Source organism: Strix uralensis, chromosome 2 (genome assembly GCF_047716275.1).
Source record: "Strix uralensis isolate ZFMK-TIS-50842 chromosome 2, bStrUra1, whole genome shotgun sequence".
Taxonomy (NCBI): domain Eukaryota; kingdom Metazoa; phylum Chordata; class Aves; order Strigiformes; family Strigidae; genus Strix; species Strix uralensis.
In genome coordinates, this window is record NC_133973.1 from 51,821,745 (window position 1) to 51,848,588 (window position 26,844).

General features: G+C 46.7%; 1 protein-coding gene across 1 annotated transcript in view; it reads right to left on the reverse strand.

Annotated features, from left to right (window-relative positions):
- RAI2 (retinoic acid induced 2) overlaps positions 1 to 24,949 on the reverse strand; it is a 47,499-nt gene extending 22,550 nt beyond the window's left edge. Inside the window, exon 1 of the mRNA XM_074858697.1 lies at positions 24,780 to 24,949. The gene's annotated coding sequence lies outside the window, so the exon portion shown is untranslated. The remainder of the gene's footprint in view (positions 1 to 24,779) is intronic.
- Positions 24,950 to 26,844: the final 1,895 nt, after the last annotated feature.

A 26,844-nucleotide genomic window follows, 5' to 3' on the forward strand; every position in this document is an offset into this window, starting at 1 on the left:
TGTCTTCTAGAAAGAAAGAATATTGCACTGAAGGCATTCTTAAGCAATACCCTATCTTGAGATGACTAAAAACCAACTTTAAATGCATGTTGTCATTTACTAAGCCATTAAGAAATTTCTTATCATTGCCTTGAAGCCACAAATTCCTGTGGCCTGCTTAGACCTACTTTGTGTTTCAAATTCTCAAATCAGCACAACAGATGATTAGAAAATGTGAGTTACACTGTAGCCTTTAAATACCAAGGAGAACATCCCAAGCTTTAAAACAAAAGGTTACTGTGATTTAACAGATGGCCTTCAATCTGAGAAATAAAGTATCTAAAGTAAACAAAATGGAGTCTGAAGAACAAACAAAATATATTCTCAGGCCCAAATATAAAAGAACCTGAAAAGGCAAAGAAGAGTCAATACAGATTTTCAATTTTATTACTTTGATTTCATAAAATTCTTTGGATTGTGTTGCCTGCTCAGTACAACCATAGAAATCGTAATGGCAAATACTGTACTGTGATTTATGGATTGAAAGGTTGTCTGATTTCATTATGCTGGTAAATATAACAGTGGAGACACCTTCTCTTGGAAAGCTATTTCTAAATTGCTACATCAATATTCAGATAATCAAAATTGATATTTACCTTCTACAAGAACAGCATATGTGTGTATGTCCATGTGTGTGCACACATGTACACACACACTTACATTCTTAATATTTCTCCATCTTTCGGATAGCAGAAATACATGATACAGGAACTGCTGCTTTATCCCAAACCAAGACCTATGCAGTTGCAAGGTGCCCAGCCCTTCTCGTAGGACATTTCTACTAATCGTACCCTCTCTCTCACTAAAATAAAATCAAGCAGAAGTACCCAGCAGAGGTTCAGTTCAACTATTTGTTATTCCAGACCTATGAAGGCGTAACTTCACCTTCAGTTTACAATGACATAATTGATGGATAAATCACTGAAGCCCTAAAACATGCAGTCCAGCACTTACGTTAACTGTATTTATATTTTTCAGTCAGAGTAGAGCATGGTCAATAATTTTTTAACTAAACCTTGCTTTTCACTCATGGTTTTGCAACAGAAGTACAAAGAGCATTTTAAGGCAGATTTCAGTTACCAGAGCCCACATGCCACCACCTACGGCATCCGCGGGGCAGAAGGCTGACAGGGAAGCAAAGAATGCGAGACAGCACCAACAAAGAAGAAAGAGGCAGAAGTGAGGAGGCAACGTGGCCAGAGAGGGACAAGGATGTCCCTCTGCAAGGTGGAGCTTGGTGTCCCTGCCGACCCCCCTTGTACACCTCGTGCCATGCATCCCTCCTGGCCATCCCCAAAAGTCCTGCCCTGGTCATTCTTCCCTTCTTCCCCATAACACTGAGGTGACCACCTTAGGGCGTCAAGAGAGTCAAGGTCCCACAGCAGGCATGGCACAAGCTCGGCAGTGCTGGGGGAGCTGAGAGCAATGGGGACAGCCTTCTGGCATGCAGACCCACAAAGCCGGCGGGTGCTGCAGCCCGGGCTGCCCACAGCACTCCTCCACGGCACAGACTCGGTGCCGGGCTGGCCTGCGAGCCGTGCCTCTGCAGCATGTCCTCCCACAGCTGGCTCGCACAACCCGCGTCCCCCGGCCATTGGGGCAATGAGCCTCCGGGGAGACTTCTGAAAAGGGTCGGGAGAGGATTATGGAGACAGCAGCAGAAGCTCCCAGGACATGCACCCATCCTCTGCGGCAGGAGGAAGAGTAAGGGCATGTCTAGCCGTGATAAATAAATGAGGCCACATCCCCATTTCTGCATGCCGCTGCGGGAGCCCACAGGGTGATCCTTTGCCTTGTCCCCCTCGATCATTGTCACCAGAAACAACAACCGGCTCTTATCAGCTCAGACATCTCTGGGAAGGAGTGACTTGAGGACACAGTGTCCTTCCCTGGTCCCTTGAACCCCCGAGACAATTTACAATGTTGTCATTCGTGCATACTCCCTCCTCGTCTGCCCAGTTCTTGCCTCCAAATTTAACATTTTGATTTCTAAATAAATGTCCTTTAGAGCTCTTACAAGACCTTGATGATAAGCCATTTTACTGATATTCTGGTTCACTTTTCAAAATATTTGCAGATTATAGCATAAATAGTATTTGCTTTTATTCCTTCTTTGGGAGATAGCAGTTCAGTAACTTACATTACTCAGATGAAAATTTATTGGTTAGCACTGGGGAAAGCAGATCCTTTCCAAAATTAGCCTTTGACCCAGTTAGCCTTTCATAAACAAGCAATGATTTGAAAAATCCTCAGCAGATAAGAGATGTATGCAGTCCCAGCATCAACTTGCACGAACGTTAGAAGGTGTAAGGATAACAAAGCTACATCATCCATATTTTACAGCATAAAGACCGGGGATGAAAAACTACAGAAAACTTCCCTAATGAAATGTCAAAGCCAACTAGCTTCACTACAGCTAATCCGCAAATCTTGATGACAGTGCAGATTACCCAGCCTGCTAAACTGGCAAGCGCCCAAGGAAGCTCATCTCCCAGGGATTACACCTCCATTTAGGCTTGCCTTGCTCTGAATTATTTGGAAGAGCCCTGGAGGAAACAAGTTTCAGCTCATCTATTTCCTTCTCGGGGCTTTCAGCACACTACCCAGTCTTAAAGCATCAAGCAACAACAGCACATATACACATACACAGAGACAGAGTCCCAAATATTGACATTACTGTGCAATAGGCCAGTCACCCGCAGATACCAGGCAGAAAGCTGCTGACAGATGCTGCACTATAAACCTCCTCAGAACCTTAAGGTTTGGCAAAGAAATCCCCTGTTCTCCATCTACACTGCCCTGACACTTGGATCCAAAACATGCCCGAAATGAGAGATTATTTTTTTCTCACACTGGCTATCTATAGAAGATCCTTTTTATAAGTCTCTGTTGCGCAGCTCCTGAATGTCAGGCCCAGCAAATCAAAACATTTTATTGTAATTTCATATTGTTTACTTTTGCGAGGCAGGATCTTGGCAGAGACGAGCGTTTCCTCCAGGGACAAGGAGGATGGGGCTGGGAGCGGGGGGAGGATGGAGAGATGGAAGGAAGCATTTTAATGCAGACTTCCTCATTGTCTGATTTAATAGGGACCCTGGCTGAAATACAAAGGAAGAGGTAGCTAAAAAGACCTTTGCTACAAATTTAGAGGCACCAGAGAATAGGTGCGAGGATGCACCAGGGCCAGCCTATGCAGGCAGAGACAACAGATTAGGGATGCGGCATGGCAGCAGGAAAACGCCGGCAGCCCTTGCCACCACCCCCGGCTCCCCCGCCACTGCCTCCTCAGCGGGATCAAGGAGGGTCTAGGGATCCTCTCCGGGCAGGCACAGACCAAAGGGCCGCAGCCAAGAAGGCACAGGGAAGGACAGCGTTGCCACTGCTGCTCCCACTGTGCTCCCATGCACCCTTGCAGAGCCAGCGTGTCCCCCCAACCTGGTGACGCTCCTGGCTCCTTCCCCAGACCCTCCTCCTTCCTCCCGAGCCCCAAACTGTGGGCAGGTTGCCCTTTGAGGAGGATGGTACCACCAGAGCATTTCTTGCCCCATCAGGACCCTCCCGCTCTTCCAGGAAAGAGAGGAGGAGGAGGTTCCTCGCACCCTGCTGGCCAGGGACACTGGAAAGCACCAGTGATCCCACCACAGGCATCTATTTTTCACTGCATGTTTCCAGGGAGATTTGACTCACAACGTTCAAATGTTGGGGTGAGCAATATTTAAGCTGGTGAGAGTATTTAAGAGCTCCAGGTTGGGGAAATAAGGCATTTGTAACACATCACATTCACACCCTTCACATATATGTGGTTTCACTTTGAGCTTGCTGCCAAAGCCACGGTCCGAGGAGAGGCCTGCAGGAGACAGATAATGCCAGGAGAGCAGTATGGCCAAAAGGGATTTTATTGACTTTGTTTTATCGCCAACTGTCCCTATCAGAGACCCGGACCTTCTCAACTTCTTTAATCCCAGCTTCCTTGGGCCGCTTTGTACAAGACAAAGTCCTGGGGCCAGACACATGGAAGAAGCATGACGCCTTGAAGTCAGAACTTGCCCTGTCTCCAGGACTGCCTGTGGTCACAGGCAGGTGGGCAGAGACAGGCGACACCCCCCGCTCCCACACACTGCCCAGCAAACCTCGGCAGGGCCAAGCTGCTGGCTCTCTGCTGGGCATAGGCATAGCAGATCTCCCTGCCCTTCAGCATCGTCTCTCTCCTCAACCTTCATTTGGGTAGAGAAAGTGGTTCACAAAGACCTTTGCACAAACTCACCCCAACAACAACCACCTTACTACGTAAAATGATTCACTGGTGTTTAAAAATCCCACAAACAGGAGCCCTCACCGACTTTATGACCGACTTCCCACGAAGGCACCGAGGCCAGCAATCGCTAATGCTCCGTCTGGCATTGACTCCCCGTGAATATCTCTCAGCAATAACAACTGATAGCAGAGCTCGGAGCCTACACATCATCCTCCTGTTTGTACATAAATTCCCTTTAAAAGGATTTCGGCATCCTCACGCTGCTTCTTCCAAAGCGTTCAGGCTCTTAAAGCCAAGTCAGCCAGACAGAATGGTGCCACACAACTACAAACAACACGGGACAATTTTTATTACAATACACAGCACTATTATTTCTAAAAGCACTGACACTAATATGCAGCATGTAAAAATACACATTCATCATAAAGAGGTTAGGTACTAATTCCTGCAGCTTAATTTTTTCTTAAGGGCACCAGCCCATTTTTCAATTAAGGCAGGATAATATTATTAATCATAAAAAATTGCTGATGTGTAAAATTGTTTCCTTTCTAGCTAGCATTGGCTAAGAAACGTCAGACACGCTGCCTCTGAATTAGTCTAACTTAGTGGCAGTATGGAAGCTGTATCATCCTTTTTGGTGAGGACTCACGCTGCTCCCAGCCTCGGCTGTGGGGAAAGGCGCATCCCTCTGTGAAGCGCACGGACCCACATCTCTGCTGTGCCGGGTGCACGGTGGCAGCAAGGAGCCTATGGATATAGATTCCCATGGAAAAGCAAACACCATCTGCCATGGGGTAAAACAGCCAGCATCATGGGGAAGCCCCATGCCAGAAGCATGTTTTAATGGTCTCTGTTGCCTAACCATTTCCAGGGCACCGTGTTTCAGCACCTCTTGAAGAAAGAGATAGGGTTTCTGATCTCTTCCGCAATTTTTAGTGCTAAATTTGGCACTACAGAACTCTCTGGTGAAGTTGTCAGTACCTTCTCTTTGATTTTTTTTCCTCCTTCCTCTGCTGCTGAATGGGTTTGCCTAATCCCTGCCAAAATCACTGGGCACCTTGCCTTCAGACTGGGCCACCAAAAGCAGCATGAAGGAAAGAGATGAATTAAAAAAACAACCCAAACCCTATAGAATAGTAAGTTAGGAAGAACAAAACCTCTCCTTGCCCTGTAGTAAGCAAGGGAGACACCTGGGCTGTGGCTTGGCAGGACCTGAGAAGATGCCGCAGAGGTGTGGGCACGCGAGCATCCTCCAGATGGACAGCAGCTCCCTGCTGTGGCACACCCTGGTACCTGGCTCCTGACCCTGCCCAAACCGGGGACCTCCTGGATCACTCCCAGCGCAAGTGCCCAGCGCTACCCGAGGCGGGCAGGAGGAGACCGGCACGTACCCTAGTCTTGCTCCTGTAGGCAGTCAGTCGTGCCCTCCAGGAGCCCTCCATGGGACCCAGGCAGAAGTACCCAAGTGAGGAGCAGGGCTGCCCCAGGCCCCTCTGCGCCGGGGCCGGGAGATGATCCTCTGGCAGGTTTGCTGGGGATGACGGAGCTGGAGGAACGCAGCCTGGCTCCTGGCTCCGCAAGTGCCCGACATGTACTTCAGTGGCACAGATCCAGACAAAATGCCTTGTCTCCAGCCATGTGTTCAACCCTCTTCCCATCTATGGACACCTTCCCTCCCACACATCACTAAGTCATATATCCCCTGACTTCTGTTGAGATTTTGCACTCCCCTGCTTACAAGACCTCCCAGGAGCAGCTCATGGCAGTTATCTCCTTCGCAGCACAACCTTTGCCCATCGCCTGGAAAACTTTTGGCACCACTCCCAATTTGTGTGCCCCCACCATTCATCTCCTCCCTCCCTGGTCTCGTTTCTCCCCTTTTTTGGAACCACATCCTCTGTATTTTTTTCCCCATAGTGACCAAACTCCCAGCTGCAGAATCCCCCTCCTGTTTTTCCCCCACATGATCAAGTCCTTAGCACTATTCCCAGTTATCTGTAGCCTTGTGCCATTAGTTTTCTGACATCACCAAATACTTTCTTATCTGAAGCTGGTATTATTTATATACAGATATATATATAAAAGGCCATCTTCCACCATCTTATTCACTGCTGACCAAGAATAAACCATGTAAAGAGAAAAGGCCAGATGTTGGGACCACCTTGGGGGATGCCCCACCCCACGGTTGTTGCCTCTTGGCAAATACTACCAAGAGGAGCACTTTCACTCTGAAGTCTGCAGAGGCAAATCAAATAAATAGAAATTGTGAGTTTCAGCCAAAAAAATCCTTTCTGACAAGAGTCACTCCTATTCATATGACTACTCTCATTAAGATCAATGAGAACTGGAAAAAGCTGCAGGACAGTGTGCATGTGTCTCCTGGCTGAGATGTTCAGCTGTGTTTTTCCTTGTGAAAGGGAAAACTAATCCTGTATCACCAAAGCAATAAAATGTAGTGAGATTACTGGTCAGCAACTCACCAGATAACCACTTCCAACAGTGCTATAGTTAGTAACTACTCATTGACAGTAATTGTTACAAACAACTGAATTACCAGGGAGAGATTTTCATATTATCTATACCCATATATATAAAAATACCACTTTGTACAAATCCAAAGTATGTGAGGTTAAAGCTAATGGGCTAGCTTTGTTGAGCATCTCAAAAATCAAATTAACTGCAATCAAATTCATGGCACAACTCAGGGTTCATTTCATTACTATCAGAAAATTCAATCTCTGAAATCTTACAATATTAAGCTAAAGCAATGATCTTTCCGTTAAAGTTCTTTCTTTTTTCATTTTAAGGTGAGAAAAAGCTGGCGGGCCTGGGGAAGGTGGGGGTGGGGATTCCCGATGGATACTACTGAAAGCTTGGCAAACATTCAATCATATAAGGGAAAGGAAAAAAAGCATCCCTTCAAACACATACTAAAATACATTTTGCAGTATAAATTCTGCCTCTTGCATCTATTTCCATATCGTGCCTTTTCTTGCAAGGATTAAGTAGATATACACATATATATGCCTATACGCATTTAAATTCAAAATACAAATCCATTAGGGAGCTACTTAAATCTGCTCATTGCTGCAATAACTAATCATCTTATCTCTGTGCCGTACTGTATGTAGGAGAGCCAGAAGTTCATTGCATTAAATGCAGGCATTTTCCTTGTTTTAATGAATCTGCCTTTTTGGTTTATTTTACAATAAGCACTCTTTAACCTTACTGCAAGACCTAGCTGTAGAATACTCACTGCAATTTCAGTCTCCTTTTTTATCCCTCCTCTTCAAGGTTCCCAGCTAGGTCTCTCTGCGGGAGTCAAGTGTGGTTTTAATAAGGCAGATGAGGCAGAGCTTCTCAACTGCTTTTGATAGAGGTGAGGTGGTCAGCTCTTTATTGACTTTCTGCAGTACTGCAGCTACGGACCGTACAGACAATCTTGCTTTATGAGCATGCACCAGGCAGGAAATGGGCCTGGAAATTTCCAGCCGGCGATGTTTGATGCACTGTTTGAAAAGCTGCACGATGTGCATATAAAGGAAATGAAGGAGAGCCTTTTTTGTTGTTGTTGTTGTGCTAACCCATAAGGCTGCAGTTGCTACACGTACCTAGGAGTGCCTGTTCAGGAGCCATTTTAAGAATTAATATATCTCAGCAAAAGGAAGAAAAACAACGTTGGTTATTTTGTGCATGTGAGAGAGTGCTGCGTATCAAAGATCCTTTTATAAACGCTTGGAAAAATCACATGGGAGGTAACTAGCCGCTAAACGATTTTACTGTCCCTTTCTTATGTAAGCAGTCACAGCACATACACGCTGTATACAGTGCACAGCTGCACTGATATACACACAACCTCACAAGGGGATGTGGAAAAAAGGAAGCAATCACAGGCTGGTATCATGTACTATTAAGGTTTTATTGATACCAGCACAGAGCAATTGCATCACTAATTAATGGATGCTCACAAGCTACACACATCCTTCCAATCAAGTGGCAATAAAACCAGGTAGCCTTCTTCACCCTCACACATATATTACTTCAGCTATTTACACTCATCCCTTTTTTTTTGGACTTCTGCACACACCCTCTCCCCTCACCACCTCACACTGACACTAGCAAGGTATATTCCTCTGCTCCGGGATGAGGAAGATGCACCCTCATGTCCCCGCTCACGAGCTTCCCACGTGAGGCAGAGCGAGCCACTCCGAGCCAGGTTTGTAACTGCAGACAGGGTCCAAACTACACAGACGGGAGGTTTGGAACCTCCCCCCCTCCAAAATGTCTCCACATATGCAGACATGAAAATAACTATTAAAGTCAGGCTTGACATCTCTCTGTGCCTCTTTACTCCCTGCCCAAGGGAGAGAATATCCTCCTGCCCCAGGAGAGCATAGTGATGGTAAGCAGATCAAAGATGTCAAGTAGGTTCAGACATTTTAGTGATGGCAGCCCTACAAAAGCTAGAACAGACTTTAGTCCCTACTAAATTACCATACATGCACGCCTGCCCACACCCGGGTGGTGCTGACTGCGCTGTGGATGCAAACACCAGCTCACAGCCAGCTGCAGCAGCATCAGCTGCAGAACCGCTCCTGTCAAGGACTGGCTGAGGAAGCCAGGTCCCACCTCCTGCTGAAGCACTGCACCCGAGTATCCAGAGCTGCATGGTATTTATCACGACTTCACATCTTTCTGCTAATTGCAAAGCTCTTGGGGACTCTGAAAATAAAACTATACACACATACAGGGGTTCAAAAATCTTACAGCTATAGTGTTACTATCAGAGCATATGCCCTTACTGCATGTAAGATTTAACTATATGTTTAAATTCTACCGACTTCAGTGGGACATAAGGTTTTACTTAACTTTCATTATGTGCTTAAGTGTCTTTTCTCAATAGACAGGCTTTCCTGCACAAGAAATTTAATGTATACTAGTCATTTGTTTTATAGTTACATGGATAATATGTCTTGCCTTTCCAATTACAGCACTGGGCTACTTCCACCATAGGGTATTATTTGTTACAAATAAATGGAAGAGCAGGTAGAAATTGGGGCAGGCTGCATTTTTAGTTAGCCGCCTAAAAAAACATGGACAATGGTGGCCAGATGATATTGCCGCACACTGCAATGTTATCTGAGTGATCCCAAATTTTTGCCTGCTAGATAAGCATCTGTGGACAGCTATAACATAGTCCTTAAAGGAAGGTGAGGAAAGGACAATAACCTATAGCACAGAACATTTCCATACTGTGTTCTGCATTTTATACTTGAAACGCAGCTACAGGGAACAGGAGTCTTGTGAAATAACAGATGTTAGACTCTCATCACACATACACTGCTTTAATTCAGATGACCTTGCTGAATTAGGAAGCTAAATACAAGATAAATGCCCACCTTCTCTCCTGAATGCCTGTCTTGAGCAGACTTGGTTTTGCTGGTGTTTGGCTGATCTGTTTTTCCTCCCAGTTCCCCATCTGCAGCTCCCCAAAGTGTGTTCTTACAGCAGTTCAGCTTGTTTTTCCAAATCAGATGCTGCTTACTTTGTGAATCTCATGAATTTTTTTTCCTGATAGGAATTAGTGACTGCTTCACTTTAACCCTCGGACTTGGCAGAAGCTGGAGACTGGCCTGGACCTGCTGCCAGTTTGTGCTCTGGGTCTACTCCCAGTAGGCAATAGACACTCAGGGCTTCTGGAGGGTCATATGCAATACATTGATTTCACCAAAATTACATGCAAGTTTCACTGTTTAAAGCAGAATTTAAACAGTCAAACAATTAATGATTTCTTTAATTCTAAAGGTCTTTTTTCCGCACGTGTTTAAAATACTCTAAGAGAAGAAACAGACTGGCATTGTCTTTCAGTCTTTTGCTGGTGGCAAAGCAGATTATTGCTATCATATTCTGCAGGGGTGCTGTCAAATGCTGTTCCAGGCTATGGGCCAAAACCTACCCCCAGTCCATGTGCTCAGTTCCCACTGGCATCAATGATATCTCCACCACGGACTGACAGTAGTAAATGGGCAGAGATGTGCTGGCTGCTCAAATAGCACGATCTATGTGCTGAATAATTCATTTTAAACTGTTGCACAGATGTCAAAATGTTATTGCTGATTTCTAGCCAGCAGAATGGGCGTTTCTTCTCCCGATACGAGTGTGTCAATGCCTGCAATGCCAGAGAAGATCTGGGGGATGTCTCAGCAAGACAGCAAAGCCCATACATGGCATGCCTGCGAACATACAATTAAAATGCTCGTTACAGGCCACCTTGCGCTCTCCTTATTAGGATTCTCCTGTGGACGCGCTAACTCATTGCCTCCAAAAAATGCCAGAAAAGCAGCTTAAAACATGCTGAAGTTACATAGGTTTGAGTGTATGGTCTCCAACAATCACTTCAGCTCTTTGGATTTTCTATAAGTCCCACAGAAAGCCTCTAAGTACAAATAGCTTAAGAGTCACAGCCAAGTTTGGATAACAAAATAAACCCAAACCAACAAAAAAACCCCCTGCCTCTGTAAATGAGAGTAAGTAGATCTATCCTACAGACTTTGTCAGCCTGGCCATTGCAAGAGCCCCACTGTAGAAATCAAAGATCTCCCTCCCCTCCAAAAGCAAAGAACAGAAAAGGAGTTTTCCTGTGTTTCCCCTTTCGCTAAACCTGAAGCAGCCAATCTGTTCGGCTGGGCTTAGCACTGAGATTGTCCGGGAGCTGGGCTCACCCAGCCAGGTGTTCTCCAGCTGCTGACAGCCAGCAGCCAGCTCCAGGAGCGAGGTGGGACTCCCACGTGCACGCGGGCTTGGGCGGCATCACAGGGCGTGGCTGAGGATGACAGGAGGGATGGAAGGAAAACAAGGAAGAGGCAAGAAAGCCACAGTGCTTGAATTGAGATTGGAGGCCAGGGATCTCTGACATGAACCAAAAGAGTGAATGCACCCCATGCCAACGTCTCTACTAGGGATGTGTCAGCTGAAAAGCACAATTTTCCATGTTCGCAGATGGGCTTTTTCATGTCAGCTGGTCTGTGTGGAAACAGACCTAGGCTTAATGAGGTCTAATTTGTTTTAAATCCATAGGTTTCTTTTTAATAATTAACAGTCCCCATCGCTCAGCAAAGCCATTCCTTACCCCTGACTACTTGCTATTAGGAATGAATTTACTGTGAAATACTGCTAAAAGGTGGAAAGCAAGTGACATAATTCAAGTTTTAATTAAAAAATATATATATCACACAAAGCCAGAGCTGTAGAAGCAATCATAACCGAATAAGCAAAAAAATCCCCAGCCCAACCCAATGACTACTCTCCCCAGTTACCCACTTTATTCTTTTTATGCTATTTGAATTCTTGTAATTGGTTTCTCTTACTGGATGCCCTGTGCCCAGGCCATATGTAAGGTTTTCTCTCTGCAATTCCAGGAACTAGCGAACATGTCAGCATCATTACCATGAACATTACGCACACTCACACGTGAGGGTCCAGGAACTACAATTAACACATTAAGAAATAATAACTGCCAAGGGAGCAACAGAAGATAAACAGCATGGAGCTGATGTAGCAAGAATTCTGCTTGGGAAAGGGCTGTCTCTTGGGTAACGGGCAAGGGAGAGAAATTGAAGCGTTGTGCAGCACTGCCCATTTAGCGAAGAAATCCCCAAAAGCAGTTGAACAACTGCTTGTACATTAATTTCTTGAAATTTAATTTCACTAAAAGTATTGCTGGTTTGAAACTAGATTTTGAAGGAATTTGAAGGCTCCTGTTTACAAAGAAATAATAATCATATCCTGTTTGAAAGCTTAAACTTGATACAGCTTTTGCTATTTGAAAAACTGTCCTGAAGTGCTGTGGGGTTGTTGGTTTTTTGTTCTGGTTTTTTAATAGAAGCCAGAAATATTTATTTCTTTTATACATATATTTATATATATTCAAAAAAACAAAACAGAAAAAGACTTTTTTTCCTGCTTGTTGATATCCATTTTGATGACCACCTTTTTTTGTTTTCTTTTTCTTTTAAATGAAATTGAAAGAATTATTTTCAAAATGTTCCCAAGGATTTTTAATGAAAAAAATTCTTTAGATTCCAGTGTCTTTTATTGAAAGGTTCCAGTCTGAAAATGTTTTGTGTGAGTAGTCCTGCAGAAGCTGCCTAACAAAAGCCTGCAAGAGCATGCCCACCATTTGAATATATATTTTCACTACTGTAATGAACAGAAATCATGGACCACACTTGTGTTTTTGGATACCAGTCTTGACTTTTGCTATTGCTTTCAGCTTGACAAGCCAAAGGCCTTAATACTTTATTTTTCACTGAGATTAGAAGCTGAAGGACACGATGGCAGAGGTGAAGCTTATGAAATGTTTTGTCTTGTGTCTCTCCCACCTTGGGGCTGCACAGCCACAGAAAACCCAACAAAAATATTGCGATTATAACCCCTTTCCTACATTCACTTAAATCCCTGTGAAGGAAAAGGGAGGCAGAAGAGGCACAGACATGAGGGTAGGATTAGCAGCCTTGCTCAACCCCACCTTTTGGGGAGAGAAGGGCAAGTCCCTCTCAAGATGGGGCGATGCCTGTTACCCATCTGGGGATGCGGGTGCAGGGTTTCTGTGACAGGCGTGATCCCTCACGCTGCACCCAAGCATCGCTCATCAGTCAACTAAGACATTTCAGCAAATCACATGGCACTTTGTAAAAACATAATTGTTTTTATTTTCCAATTTTCCATGTTTTGTGTAGAGTTGCTGCTGTGTTCAAGAGGAGTGAATAAAAGCATAAACAGTAAGCACCATCTGGAGAACATTCTTCCAGCACGCTGAGAAATAGCAGCCGCCTGTGCGCTACCTGCTATAAATAAATGTCATTAAAAAATGTCCAAAAAATTGTTTGTTCCTATTTGATGGAACTGCAGCCAGATAACGTTTTCCTTAACCCTGTCTTCGGGTACCTGCCATCTTCACAACAAAAAAATAAAGATGTAGATGTTTGTTTCTCATTCCTTTATGTTAATATGGGTATCACTAGCTGAATATCAACGCTACATGTTATTCTAATAACAGCAACAGAGGTTGCAACTTAAGAGTAACACGTGAACAAGACATTCAAAACCCAAATGCTTTTTAAACTGTACCAGGTTCACAATATGGTGATATCCCTCAGCCTGCTAGCAAGAGAATGGGAAAAATTATTCTTGCTCGAAACTGATAGTGTATCAGTTTGGAAGAAGGAAAAAAAAGAAAGTCGATAATTTATTTTCAGTCTAGCACAAAGCCGCTCCGATCTCCCTCTGTGCTGACAAAATACAGACCAAGTTGGCTGTGGGGCTGTGATGAGGCTCTGTGAAGGGTCGGCGTTTGCTGTGTTTGTTTAATCACTGCAATTAGAGCTATGCAAATAATGAAATTGTTTGCTATGGTGGCCAGGCTGGGGAAAAAAATTAAAAAGAAATGTTTGGGTTGAGCAATTTAAGAACTACTTTTTCTTTTTTGGTAAAATGAAAAAATAAAACTGTTTTGTTTGTTCCACTTGGAGGGCAGTGAAGCCTTGAAAGAATCCATTCAGTTTGAAATGAAAAATACATTTTCACACTGGAACAAAGCATTTGAGCATTTGACATTTTTCCCTTCCTTTTTTGTCAGACAAACATTTTCAGCACCCAGAAAGGGATGCTTAGCAGAGCTTATTGCTTGTTGGGGAAGGGACGAAAGGATTTGACCATCCCTAACCTCAGACACAGCTTGGGGCTCTGCACAGGGGCAGTGTTGAGCCCCTGAGCTTTCTCCCTCGAGGAAACCATGTCCAGCCCTTGGCTTCCCTGCCACGGTGCTCCCCTCTGGGCAGCCCCCCAACTCAGGGAGCCCAAGGTGGGTCTTCCCGTTCTCCCCTGTGGTATGGGGCTGGCACGCTGCCTGCCAAGGGGTGCCAGGTAGGTACAGCTACAGGAACAGCAGCATTGCCTCTTCTTGGCTAACGGCGGCCCAGCTATAGCTTCCATGCCCAAGTAACCTCACTGATACTGGGCCAAAGCTTCACCCCACTTACACCCATGCCATTTTGAATCAACAGCTAATGAGGTTGGCATCTGGCTCCTGGTTTTGGGAAGACACGGTTCTGATCTCAGGCAAGTTAGTGAAAAAATTAAAAAGCCAACAAGAATAAAAGGACTAAATACACAGCGATCAGCCTGCAGAAGAAAAGGGTTGATGAAGCCTCAGGGGAAATGTGACCCTGGTGTCCTGGGCACCACAAGGCGCATGCTCCCCTCAGAGGCAGGGCTGCTGCTCTCCCTGCAAGAGGGGGTTCTGCTGCCTGCCCTGAAACGTCTTCCTTCTTCAGTGCTTCACGGACCACTCTGGTTAGGTTTCAGATGGGAGGAAGGTGCACACATGCCTCAAGGAGGAGGCTGAAACTAACCACAGACCTGGGAAACTGGGTACCCCCGTACTGAGCACCCAGATCTAGATGAAGCAACCGCCTTGAATCTTCCACAGCTGTAACAATTTACAATCGTCTATTAAAAAAAACCCAACAGTGACCTAAACTCAGAATGGCCCCCTGGCATGGTGTGGCTGTTTCCAGCGCAGCACAGCCCCTGCAGACCTCACAAGGTCAGGATGGGCTTTGTGGTAGAACACGGGGCTGAGGCAGTCAGAGGCTGATGGAGGAGACAGCCCGAATCCTCACTGATGAACCACCAGCCACCAGCGGAAAGAAGGATTCAAAGAAATTTTAGGGTTTTTTCCTTTTTTTTTAAACCTTGGATAAGTAAGTGTCATGAAGCAATGGTAGCAAACCTGTCTAGTGAAACAACATCCGCAAAAACAGGCTGGGTGCCTTGAAGGAGAGAGTGGCTACAATCCCCGAGGCACAAAATGCATTGTCGGCCTAGCTCCCCACCACCATTTCAGGGTAAAAGTGGAAATGATGGACATAAATCAGATTCGGTCCTTCCCTTGAGCTATGCTGCTTTCTCCAAAACTAAAGTTGTTGCACACTAGCATGTTCACACAGCAGCTCTACTAAGCCTTGCTTTCATCTGGGACTGGCCATCGTTCCCACTGGATGCAAAGCATCATTCCCACCGTATTTTATTTTCTGTTTTCACAGGGACTCAGTGTGCCAGGAACTGCATGAATAGGGATGAGGGTACAGTCCCTTCCCTGATGAAATCATCATCTCAAACCCAGCAAGGGCAGGAAATGATAACGTGGTTATGGTTCCCATTAGCCATATTTTCCTAATATAAATATTTTAGCTACTTTTATTTACAGAGTCCACTCACACTACTTAAATGAGATACTTTGCAAAGGAATAATTAAGCTGTCTGGAAATTAAGACATTGGACTACTAATTTTGTTAGGATGATGATTTGCCTAGATGAATAAGGTTTTCCCAGACCAGGTGTGCGGGGAAGGCAGGTGGTGGGAACGTGTCTGTCTGTCTGTGCATGCACATATGCGTGTGTGCGTGTGTGTGTATGGGGAGGGAGGGTTGTTCTTTGTTTTGTTTTTGCCTTTGGTCAAATTCAAACAATGTGCAGTAACAAGAAGTAAATGTCATTTTCCTCCCATCCATCTTAATTTGGCATCCATTTTAAAGCTTACCTTTGACCTTTTAAAATGTTAATACACTTAAGCAGATATAAAAAACACAAAGCTCCTGGAAAAATTAATCATAGCCATATCACGATGCTAGTCTAAAAATGTAACATCAGTTGTTTCCCTCTTTAATTTCAAGAAACATTTGTCCCATGCAGCAGCAGTAACTATGCTACAATTAGCTATTATTTCCTTTTCAAACAAATATCCATGTTCAAAACCCTATTATCATAACCAGCACATCCTACTACGAATTTGTTTGGTTGAGTAACTGCCTAGAACCACAGAAAAGGTCCTGAAATGCGCCTCGAGAAGTTGCCTAATCCATCCCTCTGCCCCAGGCAGGACCAGCTATATCTAAAGCATTCCTGGCAGGAAACCTCATTTAGATTTCCTTAAAGTAGGAGCCTTAAATAGAACTGGAAAAAATTGCACAAACCAAAATATATAATATAAATATGAAAATAATTCATATATGTGCACTATGGATACAAATATGAAAATACAAAGAGACAACCCTGACCTAAATGATAACTCTCCCACCTCTGACCACTTCATACCCTTTAACCAGAGTTCAAAACAGGAAACTCTAATAAAAACACCTCCTTCCTCTTTAAAAATAAAAGGCTGCTAGCTTGAGATCCTCAGCTCCTTGGAAAGGCAGCAGCACCTCTTCTCAAGAAAAGTGGTTTCAGAAGCACCAGGTCTCAAAATATTTGGGTCTTTACGCTTCAAAGCAAAGAGCTCTTCAGTTGCACCAGAAAGAAAATGGGAAGCAAGAGTGCTGACCCACCTCTTCGGTAATCAGAGCAAATCTAAGAAGTCTGGAGCCTGTTCAGGATCAAGGGCATCCACCTCGTCTGTTGACTTAACCATTTCAGGTGGGAGGCTGTATGTACTAGGTCCCTCCAGGATGGTCATTGCACAGCTCTGCAGCTACATGCTATGGATGTGGGGATCTATGGCATACAGCCATATGCAGCTTTCACTTTCTTTTCGGTAGCATCTGATGGCATTCAGAGCTACACCCATCAATTTAATAACCTTCTTCAGAAGACAGGAAGCTATGGTGACAGCCAAAATGTATCCTAAAAGACAAGTGATGGTTTCATGGCTAAACACAGCTGCTACCCAAGGATCCAAAAAAAATCACTTGAGGACCTAAATGGCAAATCCAAACCAAAGGCAGATGCATTCCCTCAGTGAGTGGGGAAATACATCTCCTTGCAATTGCTTTCTTCCACCTACCAACATTACTTTGGTTCCAGCACAACTGGAGCGTGGCCAAGCAGTCTTCCGCAAACTGAACACCCACTTAGGTACAACGGTGGGGGGAGATGTGAGATACCAAGCTTGGCACCACCAGCCCCATCAGAGAACGACACCCATTCATGTATCCTGCACGCACAACGCAGAAGAGCAGAGCCCAGTTTCTTCCATCACGGAAGCCTTGTGAATCCACTCTAACCATACATAGGCCCTCCAGTAGCGAAATGGCCAGAGGTAACTCCATCCACCCGCCGAAACCAGAGATTAATTAACAGCACATCACAGGTAACAACAGCAAGGCTCTTCTGTGCATTCCTTCTTCTAGGATACACTTGTGCAAGTATGCATGCCTGTGTCTGCCTGTATATATACATACGCACTTATTTACATCTACACACTACATGCTCTCTCCAGTAGAGAGTATCCTGTGCCAAAAGGACCCTTTGCTGTCACACCAGGAGACCCTGCAGGGCTGCAGACCCATGCTTCCACTGAGCGTCTGGGTAAAGCACTCTGATCCAACTGCTCTCCCATGGGGCTTGTGGAAAACTCTCCCCCAAGGCCAGGCATCCTATATAGTGGGTCCAACGGGCTTGGTACCTGCAACAATTGTCTCTGATGAGCCCAAAGACAGCTGCCCAAGACAGTAACACAGACGAGATTCTTCCAAACAAGGAATGATCCTTCTCATTTTCTTCCCTGGGAAGCACACAACACTTATGGGGGGGGGGAAAGTACAATAACATGTATCTGTACATACGTTCCTACTTCCTTCTGGCATGCCCTCAGCATCTCAAGCCTGGAGAGCAAGGCTCAGCCATGTGAGCAGTCCTCTTCCCCTACCCTTCTGCGAGGCGGACCTCCTGGCCAAGAGTGCCTCTTGATGTCCAGCCCTGTCACCAAGGCTGGAGATGAGGGCATCTATTATTCAGACAGTGATGCCTGACTGCTCAGTTAGGAAAATCCTGATTAAAAAACAACATGCTGCCCTTCCTGTTTGCTTTGCAGTGGCCTTGTGTAGATCCAGCTCTACAGCACCATCCATCACCAACAACCAGAAAGATGCATGTCATACACCCACAAAAATACATCACATTTCATGTAGTTTTCCACGTCTTCCATTCTCATTGCCGTTCTGCATCATCTAGTTCAATGCTCCTCAATATCTTTTCTTTAACCTTTTTATTATATATATATATATATTTATATATAAGGACCACCTAATTATTTTTTTAAACCAAGGGCCATTTTGTGCAGTATTGTCACATAAGCTTTCAAAGACAATCAAATTTAAAAAAAAAAACCTTAAACACAATGAATATACATTTCTCACTTTGCCACTCCTGACCCTATATTTTGGGGTTTTTGCTTACATGGAACAGAATGCACATGTGCCATTGTTACACTGCCTGTGACTGATTTATTTACCATCTTCTGATATTCATGAACTATAAGTTAAATAACACTCCTCTATCGAGCTAATTAGTTTATTCACTAACCACAGATGATTAACTGATGAGGTACAAAAAGTCGCTATTGTCTGAGTCAGTCACCAAGTAACTAACTTGGCCATTCAACCAGGGAGAAGTTTTCTTCTCTGAAAGGTGACAAGTAGCTATGTAATGACTTCTATTATTTTCTCAATAAACGCAGAGAAAATAGGACACTGCAGCTAGAAAAACACAGAAAGAGAAATTAGCTGCTACTGTCATTAAGGATTCAGAGGCTGAAAAAGAACAGTTGGTGCACTGCAGCTGGAGAGGCTTTTTGGAATAAAGTGATTATTCTCTGGCCATTAACAAATTATTTTTTGCTGGAATGCAAGACCTGCACTCCTCCAAATAACCTGGCTTTGCCATGAGGAGCATGCCGTCTGCTGAAGCAGGCAACAGCCATTGTCCTCTTGGCCCTCCTGGTGGCCACTGCACCTCTCCCATCTCTTTGTTGCCATGACACAAGAAAAGCAGAGAAATAATTAAAAGCTTGAAGCTCAAGCAGATGCTGGAGGAGAAACTGGTCTTCAAAACTAGCCTGACCAACTGAACTTGAAGCTACAGTCTATGACGTTCAGGGGGGCACCTGCCCTTGGTGGCCCCACCAAAGCTCAGTGTGGTGTTGCAGCAAATTTCCTTCACCTCTCTTGCCTGTCAGAGCTCACCCCCAATCACTGGCTCAAAAATAACAAGACATTTATGGATGTGGTCAGTCCTGGGGCTTGTTCTGAGACCTTTGCACCTGCCATGGGTGAAGCAGGGGGGAATCCAAATCCAAGCCCAGCTTGCCCTTCAAGACAACAGCAGCCGCCTTCCTCTGCTATAGTGGCTTCTCTCAAGCCATTTTAAGGCTAGTGCAAGCAATACAGGGACCTGGAAGCCACTAAGCTGAAGGACACTTTTTCTGAAGAGGGTGAAGGGGACAGGAGACCTGTCCCAGGCTCTTTAGTTAATTCTTGAGAACATTTAACCCTATATCCAATGTCTCAAAGAAGCGTTTCCAAACAACTGCATGCCCAGATGGAGATCAGTGACAAGTGGTGTCCCTTAGGGGTCCATACTGGGACCAGTACTGTTTAATATCTTCATCAATGACAGACAGTGGGATCGAGTACACCCTCAGCAAGTTTGCAGACAACACTAAGCTGAGTGGTGCGGTTGACAGGCCTGAGGGATGGGATGCCATCCAGAGGGACCTGGACAAGCTTGAGAAGTGGGCCCATGCAAGCCTCATGAGATTCAACAAGGCCAAGTGCAAGGTCCTGCACAGGGGTCAGGGCAACCCTCCCGGTATCAATAGAGGCCGGGGGATGAAGGGATTGAGAGCAGCCCTGCGGAGAAAGGCTTGGGGGTACTGGAGGATGAAAAGCTGGACATGAGCCAGCCATGTGCACTCGCAGCCCAGAAAGCCAACCGTATCCTGGGCTGCATCAAAAGAACTGTGGCCAGCAGGTCGAGGGAGGTGATTCTCCCGCTCCACTCTGCTCTGGTGAGACCCCACCTGGAATTAATGCATCCAGCTCTGGTGACCCCAACATAAGGAAATGGACCCATTGGAACAGGTCCAGAGGAGGGCCACAAAAATGATCAGAGGGCTGGGACACCTCTCCTATGAGGAAAGGCTGAGAGAGCTGGGGTTGTTTAGCCTGGAGAAGAGAAGGCTCTGGGGAGACCTTATTGTAGCCTTTCAAAACTTAAAAGGGGCTTATAAGAAAGATAGGGACAAACTTTTTAGTAGGGCCTGTTGCAATAGGACAAGGAGTAATGGTTTTAAACTAAGAGAGGGTAGATTTAGACTAGATATAAGGCAGACATTTTTTACAATGAGGGTGGTGAAACACTGGAACAGGTTGCCCAGAGAGATGGTAGATGCCCCATCCCTGGAAACGTTCCAGGTCAAGTTGGACAGGGCTCTGAGCAACCTGATCTAGTTGAAGATGTCCCTGCTCATTGCAGGAGGGTTGGACTAGATGATCTTTAAAGGTCCCTTCCAAACCAAACCATTCTGTGATTCTACTAACTAGCAAAAATAAAAGGGTACTGGAAACAAGTCCAGCTCAGAGGGGTCCAGTCACTCGCACCCAAAGCCAGCACTTGAGTCTGGAGTGGCAGCTGCTGCAGGGGTCCCCCAGGACACCCAGCCACCCACGGAACTGGCAAAATCCCACAGACATGACCCTGTAAACTCATCCCACCCATGTTACAGCACTGCTCTGCACATTAAAGGACAGCATGGATAGACCTGTTTCGGAAAGAAAAAGAAACGGGAAAGCCACTAACAAGCAACGTTAAATCACCTGGCAGAGCAGCTCCTCCACAGAGTGGCCTATTTATGGAGCTGCTCGGTGCCCTGGGAGGAATGGGCAATACTGCAAACCCAGGAATGGAAATTCCCGAGGAGAACCGACACAGGTTAATAATGATCCCTGCAGCCTAGGACCTCTTGTACAGCCACCTCCTTTTTGAAATCTATAGTCCGCTGGGGGAATTTAGGCCTAGGGCTTTGAACAAAAAATAAGGAAAACTTTTTCTTCCTTAAGACAGTCTATGAAACCTAAGGAATGCTTAAAAGTGTTTTACAGTATTGTTATTCTGTAGATGCCATTTCTGGAGGTGTGACCCAGCGCAGCCTGATTTTAAAACAAAGCCATTCATGGCTAGCACCACACATCACCAACCGACTCCTTCCATTCAAAATAAAATAATAATAATAAAAAAAAAAAAAAAGCAAGCACCCCCATAAATCATTCATCCACCCCAGTTTCATAACAAGAATATTTGTCAGCTCCCATTTTGCTTCCCTTTCTCCAGCTGCCTGCTCTACAAAGCCACCATTTCAGCTGCCTGTGCATACAGACTGGCGGGCACACTGCACCACAACAGCTCCTGCATCTCCATCCTCCTGCCTGTGGAGAGGATGGCCAACCCTCTTCCCCAAACCGTCGCCCACACCGCCAGAGATTTTTCAGGATTTGTTCTTTTTAAAATGTATATGTATTTTTATCAGTAGCTCTGGGGCACCCATCAGATGTACTCAGCTTGTGTAACAATCACGTGATTTATGTAGAAGTAATTGGGGTTAAACTATCTGCCACATCAAACTCTTCACATTTGGCCCCATCTTTAGGACCTAGAAACATCTGAAATAAATAAAGCCATGTGTCATTTAACAGGGTCTGGGCTTAATTAGGATCATTCTGGATTTTATGGGAGAGATCTTGTACTGCCAGCTTTATGTGGCTAGTCCATCACTTACAAGGTTATCTGCTTTTTTTTTTTCTTCAGTACCTACATCAAAATATTTCTACTTCCACACAGCTTTTCTTTTTCTTTTTTTTTTTTTTTTAATCCTCCAACCAGCCGGATGACAACCACTCCTTATCTTTGGCTGTCTTCCATGCTAAAATAAGAATGCTGTTGTTATGCCGAGGGAGCTGCACCCTTCCACCTCCATTCCCTCCCGATGTGCACACAGCTGGCTGCGCAGGAACGCCCGAGGTGCCATTTTCTGGCCATTTTCTGTGATGTTGTTGCAATTTACCCTCTAGCTACGATTTGTATTTCTAAATCACACCGGGCCTCTCTCGTGCCATGGATTTCACAAACCTCAAGTGACAGACGGTCTCTGTCCTGAAGAGCTGGTGATACTCAGCCCATCGTCACTGCCACTGCTTCCCTGTCTTGACGTAGGCTAGCTGACACGAGGGCAAGCACGCAGCCAAACATCGCTCGAGCAATGCCGGGCGATTTGATTAGCAGCAGAGGATGACTGGATTAGAAGAGGGATAGGATTAGAGATTGATGAGTCGTTGTGAGGCTGCTACATCTGTATTATTGGCTCCAGCAGCAGCATTTGAATGTCAAATTGTATCCCCTCAGAGCAGCTAGGTACCACCTATGGTGGGCTTCGGACTGCTGTGCGCAAGGCACCTGGGAAAGGTAAAGGGTTTGAGTTAGCGTTTGAACTGACAGCCCCGTATAGCCCAGCCCTTGGTGGGTCACAGGCAAAAAGATGAGGAGAGGAGGCAGGGAGACATTAAATGATTTGCCCAAAGCTACACCGGCAATTTGTGGCAGAAACAGGAGCCAGATTTTCTAAAAAAAATGAGTTCCTCATGCAGGAGATGAGCCAGCCGCCTTTGTTACATGCAAATGCATTTTTTCCCTGTAATTCACACCGCTGCAGGCTCTGCACAGCAAACGCCAGCTTCCCGAAGTTGTAGCGTGTTCAGCGCGACCTGCTCATCGCACACGTCATGCCCGCTACTAGCTCCGTCCTCCAGCCCGCGCTTGCAACGCAATCCACGCACATTGCAAAAGCTTATCACTTGCATTTTTTGGTAGGATGTGATCAGGACCCTGCAAAACCCATCACTGGGGTGATTCCCGGTCTGACCTGGATAGCTCTGGCTACTGGAGCGCCTCCAGAATTTAATGTACACACGGAAACTCGGCATCACTTTCCAGTTAATTCGAGCAGTTATCCCCTCTTCAAATTTGGCTTCAATCATCTCTCAAGGTGAAAGAGATTTCAGTGTTTCCACGAGAGTCCCATTGGAGCTTATCACAGAAATGCCACAAAATTCATTGGAGACGCCAAGGACAAAATAGTGAGGGTGCATTAATTGAACAGGCTGCTCCAGCAGAGCTGCACAGGAAAACGCGCAGGCTACCACCAGCCTCCTGGACTAGTTACTGTAGTTACATCTGATTAACCAGGGCCACTCACTCAAGAGTCATGAAAAGGAAGGAGAGGCTTTTCCAAATTTACATCTTAAAAAAATGCAAGTGTGCTGGTTTTCCGTCCTATACTAGTGTTATGCCTGAAACACTCCAATCAGTAGCATATTTGTGAGGAAATCTTTACTTTAAACGTTAAGTCAATTTGCTAGTGATAAATGACACAAAAGGTTACTTAGAAAAAATAAAAATATTTCCTCAGCAAGTTCAAATGGAAAATAGCTGAAGAATTAATGGGCAACCAGATACTCTTTCCTCTTTAACAATACATCCCCATTAGACAATATATATATTTTGAATCCTGCATTTTAAGCATTATTTTTAAAAAAGACTTCTGGTGGAGAATGGCATGTGAGAAAACTAACATCAGCAGAGGTGACCAAATCAAAGCCAAACCGATCTCTTAAAAAAAAGGGGGGGGAAAAAAGAGAGAGCAGGCGACTAACCGCCCGGCGACCGCTGCCCAGGGCGCCCGCAGCACCTCCCCGAGGGATGCAGAACTTCTGGGGCACGACACTCCGCCGAGGCACCCACGGCCACACACGCCCGGAGCGCCGCGACGCCGGCGCAGATGACCCCACGGCCCGCCACAGCCTCGGCCAGAAAAAGCCATTAAGGGGGACGCAGGTGACAGTTCATCCTCCTGGCAGCCGAGAAGCCGCGCGACAGCGGGAAGAATTTCTGCCCCAACTTCGGAGGGGTAAACCCTCCTCCCCTTCCTCCTCCTCTTCCTCGCTTGTGACCGGCTACGAGAGGGACCCCAAATCATCCCATCCCGCCCATCTTGAAACCCACCCTGTATTTTTAATCTCCTTCTTCCAGAGCGGGGACCCGGACGCTTAAAGCCGCTGTGACCCTCCGTGTTTTGTTTCCCGTGGGGCAGCGGAGCCACAAGCCGAGATGGGGGGGGGGGGGGGGGGGGAGGTGGCCGCGGCACGCGCCGCTCCTCCCCGCGCACCCACGGGCGTGATTTTGGAGAAGTTGCGCAGGCAGGAGAAGGAGGAGGAGGAATGGGGGGTGGGGGGGTGTTGGCGACTCTTGCCCGTGCGGTCACGGTCTCGCCCCGTCCCTCTCCCCGCCTTGGTCCTCCGCCCCCCCTCCGCCGCAGCCCCACTGCCGGGACAACCCGCACAAAGCCGCCGCCGCCGGGGTCTCGCTGCGCCCGCTCGGCGCCACCAGAAACAATAGTCACGGGCCGAAGCGGGGACCGCGGAACCGCCGCCGCCCTCCCCGCGGTAACCGCAGAGCCCGGCCGCGGGTGGGAAAAGGCGGGGGGGGGGGGGGGGGGAGGGGGGTGGATTCCCGCAAAACGCCGCCGCCCCGGCCAACCTGTCACCGCTCCGCCCGCCCGGGGTTTGTCGGTGCGCAGCCGCTCCGCGGCACCTACCTCCGGTGGAGGGTGCGGCAGCCCCTAGCTGGGCTCCATGGGGGCCGCAGCCGCCGCCCGCCTCTGTCAACCCCGGACGACGACGCCGCCGCCGCCGCCGGGGACGCGCCGCCCTGCCCTGCCCGGTACCGCGTCCCGCTCCCCCCCGCGCCGGGCGGGGCGGGGGCGGGGCGGGGCCGCCCAAACCACGCCCACCAGCGCTCGCCCCGCCCCCTCGCCGGCGCGTCCCCCCCCCCCCCCCCCCCCCCGCGCCCCCACGGAGCTCCGTGGGGGCGCGGGGGGGGGGGGGGGACACACCCCTGAGGGTCCCCCGTAGCCGCCCCAGCCTTGGCGGGAACAACCCCGGGAGGATGCTGCAGCGTCATCCTCGTGAATAAACCTCATGGGTTTTTTGCTGCCTGCTTGCTTGAAGTTTTGACCTTGCCTCCTCTGCCGCTACCTCAGATTGATTTCTAATTCCCTATTTATTCCCCCCCGCCGCTTTCCCCTCTTTTAAAATCTTTTTCCCTCTCTTTTCCACCCTTGTCCCTGTTTTCCCGTTAAGACTCTGAATATTCCAAGCCCCTTGACCGCGGACTCTGGGCTTTAAAATGGTTTTGTCGAGGGCAAAAGGGTTTTTCACAGGTTTCAGATCGCTATTAGTGTCGCCAGCAGCTTATTGGAAGGTGCGGTGCATTGCACTAAATCCGTGGCTAGTATTACATAATATGCCCTCGAACGTACATAAAAGATGATTGTAATTCCATCTGGATTTCTGTTGATATTAGCAAACCGCTCGAGATTTCCTCTTGCGGTTTAATGGGCGTTTCAAAACCTTTGACTGGTGCTGGATCAAACAGATTATGATTTAAGAAAGGGTAAAGCACGCGCACTCATGACATCGCAGGAATTAGGGAAAGAAGAAAAAAAAATACTTAGTAGGTCATCTGCCTAATCCATCTTCCGAAAGAGAGTAGGAATGTCCCCCATAGGATAATTTATAGGCATTTGTCTAGTTTTCTTTCAAATGCTCCAAATATGTGGCTTCCTCATCGCCCATAGGAATTTAGGTCAAGCTGCCTGAGAGTGAATTTCGTAGCATCTCGGGATTTAACATCCACTACTGTTATTCCAAGTTGGGTTTGGTTTTTTTTTCCCAAACAGCACAACTGTGCAGTTGCAGGTGGTCATTTCTTTCTTGCCCATCAGCACGGAAAGATTTTGGCCATCACTTTCCCCGGGTTGAGGGCCTAGAGATGAGCACAGCTGGGAGAATATCAGCTCTGTGCTCACTGTGGCCAAACAAGTGAGTTAAATGTCAGGACTTGTTAGGAGAACAGTGGAGAGGAAACAGATTTTACACCTGTCTGTAAATCCATGGTGCACCTGCGCCCTTAATCCTGCTCAAAATGGGCACGGTAGAGCTGGAAAAGGTTTGGAGGAGGCTAGCAGTGATGACCCATGGTTTGAAATGTCTTTTCAGTTTGGTACGTGCAGCCTGGCAAGAGGCACCTGAGGGGAGATGTGACAGAGGTTCCTCAGCTCTTGAACAGCATGGAGAGAGTGAGGAGGGACTGCTGGCCCTGGCTTCCAGCACAGGAAGCAGAGGCCATCAAATGAAGGTAGCAGGCAGCCGCTTTGCCTGAGCGTACGGAGGTGATTCTTCATGCAAACACAACTGTGGAGCCCCTTCCCATCTGACAGCAGGCACTTGATGTCGTTTTGAGGGAAGAGTAGATGAACTTACAGAAGAGAAATCCATGGAGGGCAGCCAAATCACAGCTGGCTCAGAAAGGTCCCTCCATCACACAGGGTTCACGCTTGGGCTTGCTCTGTTCTTGCGATCTCCCCTAGGTGTCTGTTGACAGCCACCTTTCACCTGCCAGCAGTGAATACACCGCTCAGATTTAATGTCACATCTGGGTTAATTTTGTGCTACTCACAGCTTCCCTAATGCCCGATTGCACAGAATTGCATACTAGAAGGGATGAGTGGCTTTCTGGAAGGTATCAGGACAGTAAGGCAGAGGAGTCTTGTAAGCAAGCAGAGAGGTAACTGGGAATGCTGTCAACCAAGTGGGCTGCTT